The following is a 6,525-nucleotide window of genomic DNA, read 5'->3' on the forward strand; positions in this document are numbered from 1 at the left end:
CCACGTGCTAATATTTTATAATATAACTAATAATTATAAATAAAAAGCAGATGTACATAGAACTAGCGAATCGCGTAGATTTACGAGGGCAGATAGTCAGCTGCGATCTACAGTTTTTTCTCAATATGTTGTGGCTCTTATTTTAACTTAACCTGTATAGTATATACGAGTAAAAGTAAATCTGTTCATAACTGATTTTTATTTAAACAGTTATGTAAAAATAAAAACAATAATACTCTTTGAAAAATTGGTACACAGGTCACAGTCCTCTCGAATCTTAATAACTGTAGGCTTATGTGCAAGAGGGAGAAGGGATCCTTTTTATACCCATGTTATTAACATGCTATATTGATTTTATTGAATTAAAAGAAAGTTTACTTTTGCAAGACTCCTGAAGTATCATGTATGATCGAAAAACTATAGTTAATACACAATTTTCGTGTATTTAAAAATTAATATAAATAATAAATATAATACTAATTTTTTTTTCAGTGCGAGGAAATCTCTTGATGTATAGTGTTTTATATTAGACAGATAGTTTATTATAAATATTCCAAATTAAAAAATAAAAATATATATATACCTATTGAACAATATTTTTAACCGACCTGTAGAATTGATGCTACAACGGATAATCAGTGTAAAAGTGAGAAGGAAAATTACATTTAAAAACATACAATTTTGCTGATGTACCTCAAGGCTCTAAACTTGGTCCTATATTATTAAAATATCTACGTTTTTGACATTCCTCAGTTACCTCGAACAAAATATGTCGTCCTCGTTGCAGGCGTAACTATCTCTCTTGTGGCTTGCTACGCGTGTGCAACATTGAAGCGATAACTACTAACAGTACATATCTGCGAGATCATTTAAACACCTCATTAGGCTTATCGATATCTTATTGCACTTCTTTATTTTTTTTATTATCCGGACTTTATTATATTTAAACGAGTCAACAGCCTTTATAAGTCTAACAGTTATATACATTTTACATATTATGTACCTACTACCTAGCTACTATACATATTATCAATATGTATATTAACTTTATTTATTGGTGTAAAAATTGAGGACCCAAATTAATGTTTTCAAAAGCATAGGTTAGAGTTATAATCAGCCTTCATTACTACAGTTTATTCATACAATTGATAAATTAAAAATTGATAATGAAAATATATTCGCGAATAGCCGTTAGGAAAACACATTGGTGTAACTTTTGACAAAAAAGTTTACGTAGCAACACCAATGATTTCAACCAAACTTCTACAACTGTAATAGTATCTTTTTATGTTACAAGTACCCTATTTTAAATAAAAAAAAATACAGTAAAAAAAATTCCTTCTTCTAATATTTACTAACAAATTCTACGCCTATTACCTACTAACTTATACTTGTCCGTTTTAAAAATACCTAATGAGTGACCTATTATAATTAAATACAAAGCTTTCAAAATAAAGTACCATTAATATAATAATCACAGATGTCCCGGGTTTATAATAAACTTAAATTTACACGAAGATTTTCAAATTCAAGAAAACCAATACCACATAAAAATTATTTAAACATTTTTTTGGTACATCGTAACAATTCAACTCAACTTGTTCATTTTATTATAATCTTTGTGCATATCCTCGACGTAGACTAAACCGGGGCCGTCTTCACGACCTTCTTCAATAACTACACATATATGACAGATACAACATGTATTACCAATTATTATTATCACGAATATTCTTCTATTAACACTACATCGTTATATTATTATTACGTTATTAATAGTTAAACCAATCTTCATTAATATTATTATTAGTTATTGATATACTTATTATTATTATTATCCCTGATATTATTTAATGATCAGGTTCAGATTTATAATAATTAAATTACGGATTGTTTTGATATAAAATAAAAAAAATGTTCAAATGTATAATGTATGTAGATACCTCTATAAATATCCATATATGTGGATAACCTATTGCCTATTGGCCTAGAATGTTTTATAAAATGATCATAAACGTTTTTTTTTTAGTTAGTGTGAACCCTAAAATAAAAACATGAACTGCAATTCGATTCGAATATGCACTTAAAAATGTCGGGACGCAATACAAAATACATTTTTACCGTATAAGAGCTCTAGAAGTATATAAATACATAAATATAATATATGTATATGTATATAGTATCCAAAATTATTTATTCGCGCAAACAACCACCTCTTCTAATAAAATGACGTTCTTTAATATGCACAGGACGATATTCACCTCGCTTCTTTTTACTGTATTTATCCGTGCGGGCTTGTTATGTAACTATTAAAAAATATATGTTCTTATATGTTTTCAACTATATTTTTTTAGATAATATAATAATAACATAGATCTAGATAGTAAGTTTACAAAATATTTTTCACAATCATACATTTTATTTTAATCAGAAAAGTAAAATAAAACAGTAAAAACTTGCTCAAACCACCTACGTATCTTGAGTGATGATGTTGTTAGTTTTTGCTACCATGTTATTCTAAAATGAGCCAAATGAGGTTGTGGTCTTTGGACCTGCAATAACATTCGGCTTGGTTAATTTGGCAGTATAAACCCTTTAAGATAATTGAAAAGAGAATAACATTTTTTTTACAAATAAACACAAAAAATACCTACGATAAAAAATTTTAAGTTCTTTAAAAAAATTGTTTTTTATTCTAATATTATAATTTATTAACTATTAGCAAATATTTATATCATAATTCATGTTTAAATTTATAATATATTTTATAGAATAATTTTGTTTAATTCAATGTCATATATACTAGTAATAATGAGTATAGTCATGGCCGTAACTGAAAAAAAATTCGGTTGGGGGACCCGGACCCCTGAACCCTCCTCATTTACGGCATTGGGTATAGTATAATACTTGGAAATTTTATGTATAGGGATCGAGTAAGAAGTATAGTATAGAGTCTCAAAATTTGATGAGTTAGACCAGCTACCTACGATTTTCGATCATAAACAACAATATTGTAATAGATTTCATGTACGATGTATTGTATTATGATTTATTATAGAAGAAAATATTAAAATAATAGAAAAACAATATAGCGTTTTCTTGGTCTGCATTTTATTTAATTTAAATTTTCATTTGGTATACCTATACCGTAACAATAATTATATCCTGATTAGAATCCGGTTTTGAAAACGATTTGTTTTTTTGTTTATACATCCGATATCAGGATGTTTAGTATAATTATTATTTGACAAGTTTTTTTGTCCTTTGGCCTTCGAAATTTGCATATGAAATAAAAAAAACATTTCATTTTTATACCTACAGTAACTAATATACGATATACCTATATATTTAAATAAATATATAAGTACCGACAGTACCGTAAATATCAGTAATATCGCTATATAAAAATAACGAAAGTGCCCATAGCTACTATAATATATATATATATATATTTATTAGGTATTTATATATTTATTACTGACATGATATGCAATTAATATAGGTAAGGTCAACAAATTTTTTTTATTTTGTCTAAAAATTGAATTTTTTTTAAAAAAAAAAAAACAGTTTTTAAACAGATTTCTGTTTATGTTTTTAGACGAACTTAGATAGAGAGGACCTAACTTAATTGTTTAAATATATTAGATGTTTTAAAAATGTAAAAAACATAAAACTATGGAAATTACTACTTTATTTTTTAATCAAAACATTTTGTTTATATATTTTTTAAAGCATTTGTATGGATTCATCTAAATTATTTAAATAAAATGTTCTGTTTTTAAAACTAAAGTGGACTACCTTAACACCTGTAAAAAGTTGAATTAGTTTTACTTTATATATACCCGGAAACTAATTTATTTATTAAAAATGGGTTTATTATGCTTATATTTTTTGTACGGGTTGACCTCGAACCCAATAGTTTTAATAAATATAATTATAATATTTTAAAAGTTAAAGTGATCTTAAGTGATTTTAAATGAGAAATAATTATTTTATTTAAGAAAAAAGTTAAGTTTCTATAATAAATACTTTAAATATTATAGTACCCATAAATTTGAGTACTATAACACATCTAACTAAATATTTATTTATACATTTTGCTGTTTTAAAATGCAATGATTTCAAACTTAGCTTATGAGATGCTAATTTTTCTTACGTCAGAATTTTAATTTCTATTTAAACATGTTTGTAAAAGTGTACTATCTAAATAGTTTGTGAAAAATTCGTTTTAAAGAATCTAAACGATCCCTTACAGCCACTAGAAAAATGTGTTTTTATTATAAAAATTTAACGATGACTTCAGTTGGTATTATTATAGAATAAATTAAATTTAAAGTGATATAATATATCTCCCTAATTTATGTTTTACTATAAAATAAATACGCAATTTTAATGGTAAAATACATAATTGTATGTGTATAACCACAGTTTATGTACAAACAATATTTTAAATCTTATTCATTTAAACTAAGTAAAAATATATTAAGTCATTTTTATAATTACTATTATAATATATATAAGTACATAAAAATTTATTTTATTTTTCATAGATTGTGAAATGTGATAATAAACGTTATAGGTATATACATTTTTACTAGGGAAAAATATGATAATCATTTGGCGCTGTAGGCGGGTGGAGGGGGGAGAATTGCCCCCCCCCCTCTAATAAATTTCCAAGTTACGCTCATGCTTGGCGTCATACTTATAATATACTACGTTATATTATATTTTAATAATTACTAAAGTTTTGGTTACCTTTAGTATAACTTAGTATGCCTACCTTAAAATACCTATGATAGTTAACTATATATATTAGTTCTTTAGAAATATTGATGACCGGTATTAATGTATTACCAACTAACTAGTATTTACCTATTCTTCCACGCTAAAACAGATATTTAAAAAATATTAGCGTATTATGTAGTTACATATTATATTATTATTTATATTATTAACTATAATGATTGTACACAACTTATAAAATGTGGGATTTTCGATGATAGCATATTGCGTTTACCATTGTAAAGACATAGGTTCATTCGTATACACTTAAGACACCTGTTACTTGTTAGCAATTAACAAGTGAACTAAGGTGCTTCATTAAGATCTAGGTATACTGATGTAGTGTCTCAAAGCCGTGTTTTATGTTTGACAATTTTTTTCAAAGGCGAAGTCGGGTTATACCTACATTTAGACGATTTAGTTATTATTATAAAAATAACGACTAACAAAACAAATTAGTTGTACTGTATAAGTTAATTTTTTTTTATTGTTACCACGATGAAAGTATTCAACATTTTTTCCGGGTCTATTATTATATAAATTTTAATATGTTGAATCGATAAACCTATTCCTTGATAGTTGATACACAATACATTATAAACATGTTTTGATCCTCGTGGTTAAAAGAGATTATCAGATATTCAGATGGAATACTAAAGACGATGGTTAATTAAACCATTTTTCTATAAATTAGGCAGGTACATATTATTGTTTTAAATTTTCGTTAAGAAGACGTTAAATCCGTACGCGTTAACTCCGTCTTATAAGCGCGTTACACATAGCGAATATGTTTCCAGTGTTTTTCGTTTAGCTTCGTTAGCTTTAATCGAGTCTATTTATCCGCTTTTAAGACGTTAAGGAAAAATATGTTCTACAGTTTGTTGTGTTCGTCATTTTAATCTTGAAGCAAGTTACTATGAACGAGTAAGACACTACAACTTTAAAATGCTCATAACTATCGATCATTTATTTTGTGCGGATATAAGCAGACCTTCCAGCCCCTTTGGGGATGCTAATATTTTGGTTGCTCCTACGCATACACGCAATAACTAATATTCACGAGTAACAAATACACAAGGCTGGGCCATTAACGAGGAACAAATCAAAATTAAGTTAAAATTTTAAGTTAATATTAACTGAATTCAATAACTCGTTATTTTTTTTTCTTAACTCAATCAGTTAAATTTTTAATAAATTTAATGTGTCATCTTCAAATTAATTATATGTATTTATTAATTTATAACTTGTATCATCTGTGTATTTATATTATTTTAACTCTCCCCTTATTTAGTAGGTGAGAGAAGTTTGATGAATCGTCCAGTGCCCACTAAGCATATTACATGGATGGCCACATGGCCAAGGGTAGAGAAAGCTTAGTTTGAAACTATTTCCAAATTTATCATTCATTTTGAATAAGTAACCCATTTTTCTTAGAGATTCGAAAATATATAATTAAATGTTATTTTTGTATCCATTAATTAAAAACTCAACACACTTCTAAGAAATATAATCGGTTTACTTTTAACTGTCAACTTACTTTTTCTCGTATTAACTCAACGAATTAAAAAAAAATCTCAATAACTTGCTTCGCCGAAATACAAAACACAAAAGCGTCCGTGGCTCCGTCGCTATGTACAAACGTCGTCATCGGCACACATGCCGTCGTCGTCGTGCGTACACGCGCTAGTTACGAAATACTACGAACGTCGGCGACGTCAAGGTGAACGAACGTTCCACCACTTT

Source organism: Rhopalosiphum maidis, chromosome 1 (assembly GCF_003676215.2).
Source record: "Rhopalosiphum maidis isolate BTI-1 chromosome 1, ASM367621v3, whole genome shotgun sequence".
NCBI classification, from domain to species: Eukaryota; Metazoa; Arthropoda; class Insecta; order Hemiptera; family Aphididae; genus Rhopalosiphum; species Rhopalosiphum maidis.